General features: G+C 42.0%; 1 long non-coding RNA gene across 2 annotated transcripts in view; it reads right to left on the bottom strand.

Annotated features, from left to right (window-relative positions):
* LOC131482291 (uncharacterized) overlaps positions 1 to 19,158 on the bottom strand; it is a 109,917-nt gene that overhangs the window by 45,277 nt on the left and 45,482 nt on the right. For both annotated transcript variants that reach the window (XR_009246866.1, XR_009246867.1), the window contains exon 3: positions 2,514 to 2,577. This is a non-coding gene — a long non-coding RNA (uncharacterized LOC131482291). The remainder of the gene's footprint in view (positions 1 to 2,513; positions 2,578 to 19,158) is intronic.

Genomic DNA, 19,158 nt, shown 5'->3' with positions numbered 1-19,158 from the left:
AATTTGGACTGAAGGTCATCCTTATTACAAATCCCCAACTTCCTCACACCTAGGTTCCTATTTTTATAATAGCAGTGAGGTAAAATTCCCATATCATCAGTACATCTATTTAAAATGTGCAGTTCAGCTCCAGGGTCAAGGCACTGAGGGCTGAGCTGCCACCAGCATCCCATTTGAGCATCAGTTCGAGTCTTGGCTGTTCCACTTCCAATGCAGCTCCCTGCTAACATGCCTGGGAATGTAACTGATGATGATGAAATTGTTTGCGACCCTGTTGCCTATATGGAAAATGCTGATAAAGTTTCAGATTCCCGGCTTTAAGTCTGGCCTAGTCATAGCTGCTGTGGTCATTTGGGGTGTGAACCAGAAGACAGAAGTTCTGTCTGTCTCTCCCTCTCTCTGTAACTCTGCCTTTCAAATGAATAGATATTAAAAAAAATTTTTTTTCTTTAATTGGAAACCATCTGCTGGTTCACTCCCCAGATGGCCACAGTGGCCAGAGCTGAGTCGATCCAAAGCCAGGAGCTTTGTCCAGGTCTTCCATGCAGCTTCAGGGTACCACGGCTTTGGGCCATCCTCTAAAGCTTTCCCAGGTCATAAGCAGCAAGTAGGATAGGAAGTAGAGCAAACAGGACACAGACTGGATCTTAAGAGATCCTGGTGTTTGCAAGGAGAGGATTTAGGCATTGAGCCATTGTGCCAGGCCCTAATTAGCACAAGGAAAGGAGGGAGAAAGAAAAGGAGGAAGGAAGGGAGGAAGGGAGAAACAAAAAACAAAAGAAAAAAGTTCACCACAGTACCCACTGGCACATGCAAGAGCTGGGTCTTGGGGCAAGCCTGGCAGGGGTTTCTACGGGTCTCCCAAACTAGGCCACAGCATCCCAAATAGCATCCACTGGCACTGGCACCTGCAAGAGCTAGGTCGGGGGGCAGGCCAAGCAACTGCCCATCGGCACACACAAGAACTGGGTGTGATGACTAGACTGGTGGGGATTCTTCGCAGTCTTCCCAGCTAGACCACTGCACCTGATACCCAACCTCAGGTAACATCAAACAGACATGTGATGCAGACTTAAAGCACACATTGCAAGACCAGGCCATCTCCATGCCGATTCCCAAGCAAGGGTATAATACATACCCAGATGTATACAAAAGACAAGACAGCCTGCTCCTCAAATCCAGTAGAACACCTTAAGTACCTCATGAAAGGGTGGTAACAAAACCAGGTTGAATTACACTTCAGGTCAGATTCCATAGCAAACACTTAGTCTGATGACACACTGAAGAAGACATGGACAGCCAACAGGCCTTAGAAGTAATTTCTCGAGCCCGGCGGCGTGGCCTAGCGGCTAAAGTCCTCGCCTTGAAAGCACCGGGATCCCATATGGGCGCTGGTTCTAATCCCGACAGCTCCACTTCCCATCCAGCTCCCTGCTTGTGGCCTGGGAAAGCAGTCGAGGACGGCCCAATGCATTGGGACACTGCACCCGCGTGGGAGACCTGGAGGAGGTTCCTGGTTCCCGGCTTCGGACCGGCACGCACCGGCCCGTTGTGGCTCACTTGGGGAGTGAATCATCGGACGGAAGATCTTCCTCTCTGTCTCTCCTCCTCTCTGTAACCTGACTTTGTAATAAAATAAATAAATATTTAAAGAAAAAAAAAAGAAGTAATTTCTCACTACTGTACGTGGAAGTCAATGACCCAGAACAATCAAGACCACTTTAACACTCTCAGGAAATTCTCATTTTCTAACCCTAACCCCTTCTCTCTCCCTGCCAACTGATGTCCCTAAGGTGACATCAGGAGACCGTCTCCGTCCCCCAGTGCAGATGTTGCCTCATAGCAAAGAGTGACAGACATCCCCACCCCTGCTGCAGCCACAGGAAGGAAGGTGGAAACTTTTCTCTCACCCACCTTCCCCTTGACCGTAGTCCCTCTCTAGTCTTCTCAGTAACTTACATGGCTATGCAACCCCCTCACCTTTGTAATAAACATTAAAAATTAAATTTAAAAAAATGTGACTGTAAAAAGGTCAATCTTCACAAAATAGCTCAAATTGGCATTTTTAGCATATACACAGTTTTATAATCACCATCACATCAATTTTAGAACATTTTCATCATCCCCAAGGACACTACCCTTTGGCAGTCACTCGCATCTCCCCATACCCTACTTTTTGAGGCCAGGGATTTTCCTATGCTTGAAATTTCCTATAAAAAGAATCATACAATAAACAGTTCTATGATCAGCTTCTCTCACTTAGCAAAATGTTTTCAAGGTTTATCCATGCTATACCGCACATCAAAACTTCATTCTTTTTAATTACTAAATGCTGTTACAAGGACACATCACCTTAAATATCACCTGTTTCTTCCGATATCAAAACAGACAGACATTTGGATTTTCTCTTACTCTTTGGCTATGAACACTACGGAAAAGTTTCTGTGTGGATATGTTTTCATTCTTCTTGGATGTGCGACTATGTCCCACCTCCCCACAGTTTTGTCACTGACCTTGGCGACTCTTCGTGGGAGCTTTCACAGGCAAGCAGATGAACGGGAAATCGCAATGAAGGATCTGAAAGGCAGAACATAATCTTACTCAGATTATATAAAATAACTGCTTTGTTTTAAAAATACACTCACGTCCTTTCTAGAAATGACCCAAATACTTGCTAAAGAAAAAATAAGAGTGGTGGAGGAAGGCACAGGTGGGGAGAGGAGCCTAAGGGATGAACAGAAGTCGCTGCTGGCTGCGCCGCGGCCTTGCTTCAAGTGCCTCAAGTCATTTATGTAAGAACAGATGGACCAACACATCGGAGCCAAAAGAGAAAAAGAAAAACGTTTGTCCTTTGACCAAATACTTTCATTCTGCACTTTGATGTAAACACTTTCAACATTTCTAGTATTAACAGTTTACTCACTTGCTGACTTTTTAAATTTGGTCATTTTCTGGGTAAGGCATGACATCGACAGTCTGGTCAGGAAATGTATTCAGCCTTATAGAGATCTACACATAGGTCTGATGGTCTTATGTGAGGAATGACACCGTAGTGTTAGTTACGTGAAAGAGAACATTAGAAAGGAAAGTGCCCATTTTCCCTTTTCTCTTCTTGCATGTCACCCGACTGTGCCAGGTTGGAATGCTCAGGAATGATTACATTATAGAAGTCTCCAGGTTTCCACTCTAATGGGTTCCAGGTTTCCTGCTATGGGGATGAAACTAGCCAACTTAGTAAATCCTTATTTATTTGTCCCAAAGGCCAGGCAGAACTCTTTCTTCTCCAGTGCTGGTTTCTATTCATTCACTGCCTTGTCTCAGGCTCTTTGGCCGCCCATCATTAATCTTTCAAGCTACAGCTGGGTGGGTTCAGAATAAAACCATCAGAGGAACTAAAAAAATGAAATATTTACCTGTACAAATGGGTGGAAAAGACCAAACAACCTTATCCTTTCAGTGCAATCACATTCTTATTCACTTTCAAGATAGAACACAGAATACACACACACACAACCATGCAAACTCCCTGTTTTTTTAAATATATCTATACATACATATATTTTGTACTATCCTTCCTCATTTGTAATGAGGTGTAATATATAGAGCTCAGTTACCATGGAGACACTGGTCCTCTGTTTCTTATCACGGAGCCACACTATCGTCTAGTGTCAGCCAAGGAGGGATGACAAAGGCCTCCCCAAGAGCCTGGCTCTGCAATTACTGAGCAATCAAGCGCCTCCTTTAACAGAGCACGTCCAGGTACAGCTCTGCGCCCAGCGCTGTCTTCTTCCTTTTTCAACTTACGCATAGCAAGATGCAGTGACTCACTGCAGGCTTGCTCCTCTGCTGGGTGACCTGTTTCTTCAGAATTTTAATGATCTTCTCTGGTTTATACCAAAGCTCAACAGGCACTAACATCACTATATTTAAATCTCCCCATTTTTTTTTCAAATCTTTAACAAATATTTTCTTTTGAAGGGATATAATGATCTTCTTTTCGTGTATTAACGTATTTTTATGATTTATCATTAGCTCGAAAGGTGACAGAGGGATAAAGCGAGTATTAGAGCCTCTAACTAAACCACTAAAGCCATTAAAAAAACCCTAAATGTCCAGCATTCATTCTTTGTCCTGGTAGTGATATAAATGAAATATTAAATGAATCAAATGCATATAATGGAAGAAAAAAAGATAAATTTTTCTTAAAGGGTGTTTGTTATATCTGAAGCCTGTTCAGTGGATTTATCTTGGATGCTGAGACTGAGACATTCTGAAGCCACTTAGCAATTGAGGTGAGATGCGGCACGGACGGAGGCATTCACATTCACCTGCAACCACTACTATAAACACGCTTGTTATTGCAACAGCTAAGTTTTGCCGAGCATAGTGTCTGTAAGGTTATAAAATATACAGATGCATTTGACTTAGCTCAGAAGATCCAAAAATACACTAAAATGCCTTTATCTCCAAAAGAAGAAGAAACAGATACTTTAACACCATGGCCATCAAGATTGTGATGTGGAGAGAGGGAAGTGGTGATATTAACAATACACATGACATGGCCACTGAGTAAACTTAAAACCCAAGTGAGAAAACAGCCTGCACGCTTGTGTACCGGGTTCAATAACATGAATGGCACAGCCAAATGCACACAACAACTGAAGTGTTTCGGGGATGATCAGTCAAGAGTTACAGCTATTGTCTGAATGTGTCTTCCAGCATTAGCACCCTGAAAATTTAGCACCCAATGCAAATAATGAGAGGCAGGTCCGTGAAGAGGTAACTGGGCCACGAGGGCTTCACTCTCATGAGCAGAGGAGCACCACTGTGCGGGAACGTGTTAGCTTTCCTGGAAGCAGCTTCCCGGTAAAAAGATGCATCCAACATATCTGTCTCCAACACCTTCCTGCCTTCCACCGTGGGTGGACACAGCATGAAGGCATTCCCCAGATGTAACCCATCAATCTTAGATGCCCCAGCCTCCAAAACGGGGAGCCGGATCAAGTCCCACTGTTTTAAGTGTCACAGGCTGAGGCATTCTCCTATAGCAGCAAAAAATGCCCTCAGTAGGAAGATTGAGTCAGAGGTGAGGTTTGACACTCCTTGTGAAGAATGAAAGAGGAAAACCATTCTCAGCTAGGCAAACAGCTCAAAACCGAGCAGCGGGAATGGTCATGGTCTTCTCCAAGGAATGGTGACGATGACTGCACTGTCGAAATATACTATTTTTGAGCTCCACGAAAATGTCTAGAATCAGTTTTGGTGATAATATCACTTTATGGGCTTCAAAGATAGGGCAGGGATACAGTGCTAGAAAAAGAAGGTAAGAAAGAAGGGGAGGCAAAGAGGGGGGAAGAAGAAAAGGAAAAAGGGAGAACAATTACATTCAAAATGACAGCAAAAGAATGAGAAGTAGAGGGTTTCTTTTTTTCTTTTTTTTTCTTTTTTTTTTTTTTTTGGCAGGTGGAGAACAAGGAGGGTTTTCACGGGCAAAGTGCAGACACATTCTGTGCTATATGATCCCCATAGGCCAGGAATGCCATTAATTAGATAGAAATGAAGGGCTGGAGACTTGCCAAAAGCTGCTCAGGAGACCAAGGGGTACATACACACACGTTTCCACCTCTGCTCTGGAACCCTCAGCACACAGGAGCAGTATGTACACGCGCTGTCGGGAGCTCGCCAGGAGCCGCAACGAACAGGAGGATCTGGACAGACGATTGGCTCCTGGCATTTGTGTTACCAAAAGACAGTCTCCTAAATATACCATGTCCCTGGGCTGGACACTGGATAAAATGATGCTTGAAAGTGAGCATCAAAGTTCACTGGAACTACCTGAAAACATTTGCAAAAAGGTTTACTGAGAGGTGGCTGGCAAGAACCAAGACTTTTGTGATAACATTAACAGGAAGTGCCCCACAAACGTAACGTATTTGTGAGTATGTGCTGTGACTACGCCTGACCTCACAGCATCTCATGAGATGAAGAGTCATCTCCATATGCCACAGAAGAAGCGGAGAGTCAAGAGGGGCTGGGTAACCTGTGCGAACCACACAGTGGCAGGGGCACAACTACACTAATCTGTTACTAACAAAGGCAAGGTGCACTTCAAATCTACACAATTATGCTAGCATCTATTTCTTCAGCATTTTCCTCCCTTCTATCAGACTTGATTAGATTATAGTGGGAAGGTAAAATGGATTTGTAAATTACATCAAGAAAGGATACAGATTTTAAGATATCTCAGAAAATAGAAGGAACAGAGAAGCATCATGCTCACAGAGACTTTTCTAGATGTTAGAGGAAAGACAATTTTCTCTAAAATAAGTCATATTTCATTTTGTCTCTTACCTAAGGAAGGAATTTCTGGTAGAAAGAGAAGTCAAGATATTTCAGTAATTCTCACCTTCCCTTATGCATTTGCCATTCTGTCACTGAGAGATTACAAATTCCAGTAAGCTTTGCCCAAATTATCATCTGGGTTTCTTATCACTATTGAATATGACAAGCTTATTCTACCACATGGTTTTCACACTACCTATTTCCTCCACTCATAACAGACGACTAACTTAACCTCCTTGTCTCAGTTCAGATGCAAATTCCTCAGACTGAGTTCCCCTGACCAGTCTATGTAAAAACACTTCTCCTCTGCCCATTACCAACCCCTGCTTATACTTTCCTCTCTTCATAGCTCCTACTACCATCTGCGGTGTGATACGCATTTATGTATAAATTCATAGGATTATAAAGTTTTGTTCCTGACTTAGTATTTCCAATACTGAGAGGGCTAGCCGGCACATGTAAGTACTCAGTACATGTTGAATGAGTGAAAAACCACTAGTCATTGGTTATAGGGCAACACTAACAGTACTAGTCAATGGGAATAGGACAACACTATAACATACAGAAGTGCTAGGCTTCCTAATTTAGAAACCACATACTCACACTCAGTAGCATCACCCACTGAAGAACCTGTACGCCAACTGAGTATAGCAAAACATTTGAAAATCACAGAACCTGATCAATTATCAATTTTATACTGTCTTATTTTTATTTGCTTATTTTCACAGGAAATGTTTCAACTCTATTTAAATTTATTTAAATTCCTGGCATAGCTGTGTGCCCATTCACCGTCCAAATTCCCTTCAAAGCATTGGTAAGGAGGACTTTTGGAAAAATAAAGAAGAGCAACAAAATGTAAGTTATTTCAATGAGTTTTGAAATTTTTACTGCCATTTCCAACAGACGATAAAATTCCTGTTTTCATTTGCCAGAAATGTCCCTGCAAACACTGAAGTTTTTATTTCTGCTTTTCTGACTAGTACAAGTTATACTGCTCTGAATAGCAAGAAAAGAACAGCACGGTTAACAGATGAAAAACAGCTGGTCAAAGCAGGTAACTTCTGTTTATAGTCCAGTTACTTTGGAATTTTCTGGGTATTTGAAGACAGACACTGAGAGCTGCGAATTTCTTCTCACGCTCTTACATGTGCACATGTTTTCTTTGCTCATTTCTCCTGGAATTGGGAACATGCCCTTCACAGGTTTTATCTCATTCCAGTCCTGCTGGCCTCATGTTATGCTGAACAACTGGCAGTCGGAATGTGTATCTCCCCTCCTGCCCACACTCCCACCCGCTGCCACTGCAGGGCTTGGCGAGAGTCAACACAAGAGTATTTGTATCTGGTGGAAGATAAAGGTAGCAAAGTCTAGGTTGAGAAGCAGTTACACTTGAAAGCACCGAATTATTCGTATCCCTACAGCCAAACTCTTTTTTTTCTTCTTTGGTTTGTTTTCAATTTTCAGAATGAAGCTTAGGTAATAAATATAAAAAAATTTCATGTTGGACTTGATAAGGGGATCTCAGTTCCTTCCAATATCTCTAATGGGAGTCTTACTATGTATGTATGTATGTATATCTCTCACACTGATGGCCTATGGTTATTCCTATCAAGTTTTTCTTTTTGTCCAGAGGTTACAGTTTTCATTGTTTTCCCATTCAGATTTCTGCTTTTAACTTCTCAAGGAGCTGTAAAACACAGTATTTAATGCATTATAGAATTTTTTTTTTGAAGGAGAGCTTTTTCCTTTTTATCACTACGCAGAGCAGGTGCGAGGTGATAAGAGACAGCTGATCCGATTAACACATAAGGCAATGCCTAGTGAACTGTGCATGGGCAAACAATCTGGTATGGAGAACCTTAATAAACTTAGAGATGGCATCAGGAAATTGCAGCAGAACATAGAGAACAGCAATACAAGAACACGTAAGTAGAAAGCTATGCAAACACTTTGAAATTACTCAAATTATAAAACACCCCTCAAGCTTTGGGAGTACCTAAACTTAACAAATCTGTGTGTGTTTTTTTTTGCCCCTTTTCTTCTTTTTAGAAAGTTTATTTTTAGCATATATAAATTAAAAGCAAATAGTAGCAGAAAGAAAATTAAAAAGATGTGACAGCATTCAAGAGATACATATGCCACCAGGAACTGGTGAGAAAAATGAATAAAAGACAGATTACTGGTCCTCAGCAGGACAACGCGCGTCTTTAAACACTAGTGAGTTACTTCTCAACTTCACCAATTGTTTTCTTTATAAAAGCAAAAAGAGTAGATTTGTGGTATTACTGAGGATAAAATAATTGTACTGACATTTATTCAATCCTTTTCCTCTACAGTAAAAATCATGGGAAATAATACCTTATTCTACAAATACAGTACACATTTTTTAACATTTCGTTTGCATTGCCACAAAGTTTCTCAATTTTCAAATCCTTCTCTTTTCAAACTCTTAATTCTTCTTTTTAAAAAGATTTATTTATTTTTATTGGATAAATAAATATACAAAAGAGAAGGAGAGACAGAGAGGAAGATCTTCAGTCCAATTATTCACTTCCCAAGTGAGCACAACAGCTGGAGCTGAGTCAATCCAAAGCCAGGAGCCAGGAGCCAGGAGCTTCTTCTGGGTCTCCCATGGGGGTGCAGGGTCCCAAGGCTTTGGGCCGTCCTTGACTGCTTTCCCAAGCCACAAGCAGGGAGCTGGACGGAAAGCAGGGCCACCGGGATTAGAACCAGTGCCCATATGGGATACTGGTGCATGCAAGGTGAGGACTCTAGCCACTAGGCTACCATGATGGGCCCAGACTCTTAATTCTTAACCAAAAATCTCACCATTTTGGTCATTAGACTTATGTTCTAATCACTTTGTTTCAAAACCAAAATCACCACCCATTACATGTTCTAAGGATCTGGCAGGATCTCTTGACTTCAACTTTTCCATTTTTAATTTTTTTATTGCCATAGACAATGCTTAGTTCCAAGCCACCATTTTTCTTTCCCAGATTAGTGTCTCTGACAGTGATTAAGGCACAACATGCCAGGACTCCCCTCTCAAGAGTCCAGTTCCCGTTTCCCTCTTGTTCAAAACACTTCCACAATGCTTGGTTTGTGGCAGGCATTGTTCTAGATGCATTTTATAAAGTACATGTATAATACTCAGTCCTGTGAGTGTGGTACAAACATTATCCTTGTACGACACAAGAGGAAACAAATTACAGAACTAGCGTCGTATGTCAAAAGGGAGTCAGGATGCTAGCGTTGAAATTAGGACATAGCCAGCCTGGTACTAGACTCCTGTTTCTGTTTCTGCTCCCACCTCACTACTCCTTACCATACTGTGACACCAGGTACTTCACTACCTACAGTCTTTGCTTTTAATATTCTGTCTCTGCCTGCGTACTCTTATTTTCCTGAATACATTCATAAAAACTCATCTGAAAGAGATTCCTTGTCCATTTCAAATAATACTTCTCTTAAACTATCGTAAAAGTATTTTCATCCTATACGTATAACACTGTCCCCTTTCAGTACTTATTGTTACTGACACAAAGGAGATTGGCAGGCAATTGCTGTAATTAACAATTAATGAACTACTGATGGGTGAAACCATGGTCTTACAAAATAGATATCACAGGCACTCAACAAATGTCAGTTGGTTTGAAGAGACAGTACATTCAAAAGACTGGACTACACAGACTGTTAGGGTGATTCCAGAACTGTTCTGGATACTGATATAATAAATATATAGCATTATAAATCAGCTTTGAAAATGAGAAGATTTTTTATGAATTCAAGCATAACTACTAAATCTCAAGCATAGGAGCAATGAAAATACAAAAACAGAAGTTCTAGAAGGGGATGCTACTGAGGCTAAGCTGCTGCTTGGGACGCTGGTGTCCAATACTGGCTAGTCTGGTTTTGATCCAGCTTCCTGCTAATGTGCCTGGGAAGGCAGCAGAAGAGGGTCCAGGTTTTTGCATCCCTGACATCCATGTGGAAGAACTGGGTAGCAATTTCTGACTCTTAACTTCAGCCTGGCACATCAATGGCTGTGGCAGTCCTCTGGGTAATGAACCAGCAGAGGGAAGATCTGTCTCTCCCTCCGTCTCCATTGCTCTGCCTTTCAAGCAAAGAAATCGTAAAAGAAAATAAAAATTGGAGCTTAACAACACAAACTCACATGCAAATACACATACGTTATATATCAGTATAGTCCATTCATATTTTGAAGGAAAGAAGTCTAAATAGAAAACTATGCTTGGAAATTCATATAAACAGGATATAAAACTAGCTAAAATATCCTCTAAAAATACCCTAACTGAACACAAGTCTCTCTTCAACAGAGATAACCAGGAGGGACCAAGGTAAAAGTCCTGGAAGCAATGAGAGATAACACATACCCTCCCAGGGATTTATAGGAATAAAGTCTCCTGTGTCTTCTATATTTATAATACAGTAACTACCGGGGATGGAATTTATGAGACATTAAGATTCCTGAATGGAAGGTGCTATACTAGCTCTAAGTATGAACAAATATGACAGCTTTATATTCCATAAAAGATGAATTTTTCATACATTTTGTAAGGGGTAAATTTTAAATGATGACAGTCCCTAGATTTCTATAAGAAAATATCCTTAAAACAGAGTTCAAGGTTTTTAAGAATTACAGATTTTTTGGGCCCGGCGGCGTGGCCTAGCGGCTTAAGTCCTCGCCTTGAACACCCCGGGATCCCATATGGGCGCCGGTTCTGATCCCGGCAGCTCCACTTCCCATCCGGCTCCCTGCTTGTGGCCTGGGAAAGCAGTTGAGGACTGTTCAATGCATTGGGACACTGCACCCGCGTGGGAGACCCGGAGGAGGTTCCAGGTTCCCGGCTTTGGATTGGCGCACATCGGCCCATTGCGGCTCACTCGGGGAGTGAATCATCAGATGGAAGATCTTCCTCTCTGTCTCTCCTCCTCTCTGTATATCTGGCTGTAATAAAATGAATAAATCTTTAAAAAAAAAAAGAATTACAGATTTTTCTCCTTTATTTTAAGAGATATCTGCACTCTTCTTTCAAATGAATAAGCCAAATTAATATGCATTCTTTCCCTTCAGTTTTTGTTTACTTAATCAAGATGATTTATTGCATGACTGATTATAAAGGCCATAATTATATTATCAAATATCTGTCAAAGTAACAACTTAATATAAAAACATTAACATTTACCAGTGCTTTGGTCTAAAACAATATAAAAACCCTGTGAGTAAGAATGTGGTTAATTTATTTTCTCTAAATTGCAAAAGCAAGTTCTGCCCAGTTTTATTATTTTATATATTATGGTGGAGAGAAATACTTTGTAAGCCTTTATGCACAGTTGATGGCCAAAAGATTATTTTCCGGTAAGTTTATACAGGGCACCAGCTATCACGAAACTGCAAAAGACAGTATGACAACAGAAAACACAACAGAAGCAACACACTAGCTGGTAATAATTAAAGCCAAAATATTTAGGGACAATACAGCCAGAGAACTATGGGGCACCAGGGGACGATGTTAGCATTCCGTCCTTTCTTTGTCTGGAAACACACGTACACACGCATCCATTCGTGAAAACACTAGGAATCTTTCTATTTTGTTTTGTGTCTAGCCTCTAGGGCATTCTACCGTCCTCTCTGGTCACCCGTGCTGTGATTACACTCCACTGAAGTCTACTTCCCTTCCTCTGCCCTGAAGATGAAGAGGAAACCACAGCCGCTCTCTCTGCAGCAACTCCTCTCTGTACTTGAAGGCTAGTGTTTAATCACTCATCAGTCTTATTATCTCCTGAATAAAACCACAGTGGAGGCTGTTTCTTAACGACATGGCTTAATGTTGACCCACACACAGCATTCAAAAATCTTTACAATCAAGGGAGGGCAGAGGAAAGGAAAGAAAGGTACAGCGAGCTAGATGAAATGGGAATTAAAGGCCAAAAGGGCAAAAACGAAAAGGAGACAAATTCATGCTGATCTTCAGAACTAAGCCTGAGTGAGCACCCACCACACGACACGCAAGGACTGGGCACTTTGCACGGGCTCCTCTTAAACCCCCCGAGTGTGTTCACTGTGTCAGACACCATTCTAAATACTTTCCATTTATGAACTTGGAAACTCTTCAGAATATCCTGAGGATAACACTATTCCCTTACTTCAGAAAAGCAGACCTAACTTTTGTTCATAACACCTTCTTAAACTCGGTGCTATTTGATATGTGCGAGCATGGAGGATCACTGATGAATGACACACCTGTGGTCCCAGCAGCTGGGCAGGGAAGGACCCAGGATTTTAACTTAGAATGATCTGAACAAATACATATGTATATATATATTTTTACTGTGTATTTAAGAGGAAAAAAACCCTAATGATTAGCAGCAGCACTTGGAGTATTTATTCCATTCTAGGTACTATCTGAAGTGTAAGCTCTACTGCATTTAAGCCTCACTAGCAACTCTGAAAATGGGTACCATACCTATTTCATTTTCACAAAAGAGGAAACTGAGGTACAATGATACAAATATACTCGGGGTCTTTGGGGGGAACCAGAGGAAGGAAGATCCCTTTCTCCCTCCCTCTTTTTCATTGCAACTCTGCCTTTCAAAAATTGAATAAATGGAAAAAACCCGTAAATATCAAACTCTAAAAATCATTTTCCAGGGGAAATTTTTTTAAATCCATGCATATTTTTTCATAATATGTATTTTCCTTGCACTCCCTGAAGATCCCTTGTGTGCAGCTACAAAAAGAGCAAAGAAAAGACAGTCCCCCGTTTCAGCTCCCAATTTAGGAAAACCTGCTTCCAAGGTTGTCTGAGGGCTGTTGAGAAACACAATGTGATCCCTCTTCCAAAAGTATTGATTTCAATGGCATTCCCTCAAAAACATCCTGAAGGCCAACTGCCACCACAGAGTTGGAGTCCCTGGAAACCCACCCTTGACAACACTGCATAAACCCCATGTAATATCCAGGATCCCAGGAGCTCAGTGTTCCTGGCCTCAGCCACCTGTGTTACAAATGGAGTCACAGGGGCCCAAGTTGGCCTGCGTCACAGACAGGACAGGGATGTAGGCGGGATCTGAACTGAGGCTGCTGGATCCCGGCTGCACTCCAAGCACTTGCGTGACTGGATGCAGAGGGAAAGACTTCAGGAACGGAGGCTATCGTTGAACGCAACAAAAGGCATTCTGAGTGACTCTGATTCTGAAGAAAAAGAAAATCTGACAAGTGTATGTGGAGCACTCGGTAAGAAAAACAGCTGGAATGAGCTCAAGGTGCTCAGGCCAACCAGAAGCCGGTTCTCCAGACTTCCTACAGTGTGCTTCTTGGGAAGAGGGGACAAATGGCACAATTCCATAGGATAAGAGAAGGATAGTGGTCAGTTAAATATCTATCCTTGCATAGTACATTATTTTAAAATCAAAAGACCAGCTATCACCAATATGAAGTGTTTATCATTTACTATCTGCCTAACATCTTTCCTCACATGAGGGAAACTGAAAACACAAAATATCAGCATAAGTCCTGCCTTTAATGAGAAGTTCCAGGGTATGCTCCGTGTCTACTCTAAACTAAGGGCTATGGAACAGTATTAAAAGGCTAGATGGGGAAAAAGGGCTGAGGTGGCATAGAGCCATAGCTTTTGCCTGACTTAGGGTATACGGATTTTACCCAGTGTTATAAATTTACAGGTGCTTTTATTCTTCTTAATGTTATTACTTTTTCCATGGAAGATAGATTCAAAACATATACAAGTGTCCTGACTTATACATAGGCTTAATTTGTGTAAAATCTACTTTCCAAAATTGTACTTCTTCGTAGGAACATGTAATTTTCCATATTCCCAATGGGGGGAAAAGAAAAATTGCAACTAGAAACATTCAAATGTTAAATTTATCCTTTCAGTGCTTGCATGTACTACGTGCATCTTTGATCTCCCCTAAAATTTGAAGACATTTTTCATACACTCAGAACATACAAGGACCTGAAAAACCAAGTTCAGAGAAAACGGGACGCAGTTAGCAAAGATTACATGCATCAGTGAACTGTACTAAATTGAACACTTTTAAATGCCAGAGATTTTCTCTGTGAAACTGGGGAGCTTGAAAGGAAAATCAATAATGTTGGGCAAGGGAAACCCACTTCACACTTCTCTAATTAGTCACAGTAGAATCTGGTGGATTTCCATATTACAACTGGATCAAACTTGTAAAATTGGTTTTGATCCCAGACTCACTGATCCGTCTTCAGGAGAGGCTTCACTCCTGGCAATCAAAGGCTCTGCAACCTTGAATGATCCTGAAGATCACTCTTTCAGCTTGTGCCCGTCCTCCATCACATTCCACGTCTGCCTCGTGCTGACGACAGCAAATCTCCCTGGAATTACCCTATAAAGCTCCATTTATAAGAACAGGCAAAAAAGATCTTCAAAGTGGCTGGCTTGAAGTTTAGCTTGAGCCTTCAAAATCTATATTATTAAGTGAAACCAGGCATAAAAAGGCAAAGTTCCTCAGATCTTTTATTTTTTTTAATAAATAGAATAAATATTGGCCATCTTGTTTATATTAGGGCGTGAACCCCTCTTTAAAGTCACTGCTCATGTCTAATAATGGAGTAGGGAAAGGGTTTCTGTGTTTTTCTGAGTAATCAATACCAAAGCTGATGATGCAAATTTATTTGAACTCCAGGGAACACATCCTTTGAAGTTCTAGGAAATGTTTAAATATAGTGGCCAAATCAATAAGTGGACAAAAACATCTTTGTCAGTGCATTCATTTTATCTGGAGAAGACATAAATCCTTAAATGTAATTGGTTCCGCACTCCTTCCACGGACGTTTTGCTCAAGTATTTTATTTTACAAAAGAAGCTCACGACGATCAGAACATAAAACATTTTTTTTGGGGGGGGGCATAATTAGAAATGGGCCAGAGGTATCCCCCTGCACAGTCCTAAGACTCTTCCTCTTTCCACCTTTTGCAACATGCTCAACTTGTTCTGTTTCTGCAGCAATTCACATCCAAGTTGGGAGCCTGAGTTAACTGGGCTGCGTTGAGGGCATTTTCAGAAGGCATTTTATTGGCCTGGTTTGGTGGTATGCCTTGTTTGGAAAGGGATACGTCTATGAAATTAAACAAGATATATTTCTTTCATTACTGCCTATTTTCACAGTCCACTAAGCAAAAATATAAAGCAATTTTTTCTTCTTACCCCCATTTTCCCTTCCTCCCTTCCTTCTCTTTCTTTCCCTGTGGAGTTCAAATTAGAGAAAGGTGAAAATTGAAGCTGTTGTGCTCAAGGCAGTTGCAACATGCATATCTGATTTTTATGATGGATCTAAATTGCTGAATAAGGCCATGGAACAAAAGGAGACTGCAGCTTCCTGCCCATCACAAGCAGCCACTGAATGCGGAACAAAAGCCTTGGCCATTAGGGGCTCAGCAGGGAGACACATTATATAAATGACTTTGTCTTCCCTGCCCCCTCCCCCCCACTGGGTGCACTGGACAGGGATGGGTGTGTGTGTGTGTGCACGCACGCGTGCGCACACATGTGTATTATGGTTTGCTAAGGCCAGAGATAAGAAATCCTGGGAGCAGTGATGGGAATAGAAATGAACAGCACATTATGATCCAAAAGGGCCCTGCTGTCCACCCTGAACCAGTGGCTCTCAGTGCTGTGCTCACAGCGCCACCTAAGATAACCACTCCCTGAAAAACCTCACATGCTTTCATAGTAACCTGTAGTGCTTTTTAAAGGTGTATTTATTATTTATTTTTATTACAAAGTCAGATATAAAGAGGAGGAGATACAGAGAGGAAGATCCTCCATCTGATGATTCACTTCCCAAGTGACCTCAACGGCAGGTGCTGTACCGATCCAAAGCCAGGAGCCAGGAGCTCTTCCGGGTCTCCCACGTGGGTGCAGGATCCCAAGGCTTTGGGCAGTCCTGGACTGCTCTCCCAGGCCACAAGCAGGGAGCTGGATGGGAAGTGGGGCTTCCGGGATTAGAACCGGCCCCCATATGGGATCCTGGCATGTTCAAGGCAAGTATTTTAGCCGCTAGGCCACTGCGTTAGGCTCAACCTATAGCTTTTTAAAAACACTGTTTTGTTTCTTTCATTAAGAAAACAGAAGTAAAAAACCCTGAAAAAAATTTAAGCTTCAGTATTCTGAAGTAATTTCAGACCTGCTGAAAGAATACTTCCACACAATTCAGAACACCACTAGTTTCCCAGGAAAACAAACTGTGATTCCCCCTTCTAGGAGTAATGTTGTTGGTAGAAAAAGATATGGTATATCAATAAAAATCTCAAGGGATCACACAGCAGAGTCAACCTACTTTTTATGAGGCTCCCTGTGGTGATGACTTGAACAGGTATTACCAACTTACCTGGTTTTCTACACCAGCAATCCTGCACATGTGGTCAACAATGACTGCATAGAATTTTTGGCTTGTAGAGGATTTTTAATAACTTTCACAAAGATCATTTTGTTACTTCTAAATCCACGAAGGCAGAAGGGAATAAGAGTACCTCTGCAGAGTCTGAGTGGAAGCCCAAATGGTTAAGTTCATTACTGAAGGGGACACAGGGAATTTGTGCTAAGATTGAGATCCAGGTCACTGGACACCCACTATCACTCCAGCTACTGCTATTCATTTCCGGAGAGGAGAGCTCTCAATGCTAAGCTTCTACTATAGAAACCACAAACCTACTCCAACCATTCTCTGAACATAATCTTGTTCTGAGCCCAGATAAATGAAAGCCTTTCACACACATGTTGCTGAATCAGAACAGAGGGTTCTTGCTGGGAGGGACTCCCAAAACTAAAATCAACGCAACTATATACTCTTCCTGAAGTCACCTTGTCACAACTGGATTTTATAAAGCTAGAGAAGGGACATGCTGTGACGCAATCATCATGTATCACATGATTATTTTCTCAAAATAATTTACTGAAAACACAGTAGAATCATTGGACTTACATGAACGCTGGGGGGCCAGGAGGGACAAACAGTAGACTGTCACTGTAGAGTAAGTCATGATCCTGAGCTAGAGGTCATCAAACTATCTTTTAAAAAAATTATTTTTATTTGAAAGTCAGATTTACAGAAAAGGACAGACAGACAGACAGAGACAGAGAAAGGAGGAAGCCAGGGAGGAAGGGAGAGGGAGATCTCAAAGCAATTCACTTCCCAACCAGAACTGAGCTGACCCTGAGCCAGGCGTCTCCCATGAGGGTGCAGGGTGCCAAGGACTTGAGCCGCCCTCTGCTGCTTTCCCAGGTCATAAACAAGGAGCTGGATCAGAAGTGGAGCAGCTGGGACACACACTGGTGCCCATATGGAATATCCATGGCACAGGTGCAGGACTAGTCTGTCACGCCGTTGCACTGGCCCCCAATACCAGTTTATCTAACCAGTTCTTTCTGTTCTTACTTTTTCAAGATGAACCATTTTTTTTTTAATCAGGCAGGAAAAGGTTTCAAAAAAAGTTGGTGCTTAAGGGATTAAGGCTATAGGAGAGAGACTTATGCTGAGCAGCAGGTGTAACCCTGCGCAGTCTGAGGGTCACCCCAGATAAACAGACGGCTGAGGAGGGAGAAAAGCAGCTCCAGTACAATCATGTATTGGCTTTGGCATTTATTCAGTTACTATTCCATGCTGTATGGGTTCTGTGGAAGAAGACAGTCATGGCCTCTACCCCACACAGAGAAACTATCTTACGTGTGTGTGGGGCTGCAGAGAAGATACAACACTGCAACCCAAGCACCTACACAGGTTAATGTAAGACAAGGACAGCAAGAGACTGCTCATTGCCCTGTCAGAATGTGAACTGGGAGGGCCTGCCTCAGTCTTTTTTTTTTTTAAAGATCTATTTATTTTTATTGAAAAAACAGAGAGGAAGATCTTTCGTCCAATTATTCGCTCCCCAAGTGGCCACAATGACTGGAACTGAGCCAATCCGAAGCCAGGAGCCAGGAACTTCCTCCAGGTCTTCCACACAGGTGCAGGGTCCCAAGGCTTTGGGCCGTCCTTGACTGCTTTCCAGGCCACAAACAGGGAGCTGGATGGGGAACAGGGCTGCCAGAATTAGAACTAGCGCCCATGTGGGATCCCGACGCGTGCAAGGCAAGGACTTTAGCCACTAGGCTACCGCACCAGACCCGACCTGCCTCAGTCCTTAATGAGTATATGGTATTTAAGCAGAGGCAGAAAAGGAAAAGTTAGGTATGTTCTAACCAGCACCACTTCACTTTGAGGTACATCTCAAAATATCAATTACAGGACATGCTGTGTATCTTCAGATTCTTTCATGACTTCTCCATTATCCTGAAAAAGGAGGAAACTTTGCTGCTTTGTATAAAAGTAAAAGCATCAATTTGGCCACCTGCCTTTAGTAGTTGAAGTTTAATTTCTTCAGTGGTAAAAGCCAAAGGCTACCAGACCGTAGCTCTGCCGTCACTAGCCACATGCGGCCGATTACATTTAAATTTATATTAAATAAGGTTGAAATTCACTCCCTCAGCTACATTAGCCACACTTCAAGAGTGCAACAGTCGCTTGTGTAAGACAGTGTACCTAAAGGCTATTAAATTTAAATTAAACATGCAGTTCCTTAACTACACCAGCCAGAATCAGGGCTCCGTGTCAAGCAGCGGCTTTCACAGTGGACTGCAGATACAGCACACTCCCTTCACTGCACAAAGTGCCACGGCCGGGCCACTGCCATGGTATAGCATGCTAATCCTCTACCTGCAGTCCCGGCTGGTCCACTTTTGACCCAACTCCCTGCTTGCG

The sequence above is a fragment of the Ochotona princeps genome, chromosome 16, assembly GCF_030435755.1.
Source record: "Ochotona princeps isolate mOchPri1 chromosome 16, mOchPri1.hap1, whole genome shotgun sequence".
Lineage (NCBI taxonomy): Eukaryota > Metazoa > Chordata > Mammalia > Lagomorpha > Ochotonidae > Ochotona > Ochotona princeps.
The sequence above is the reverse complement of the archived record's forward strand: the minus strand, read 5'-3'. Positions and strand labels throughout refer to the sequence as shown.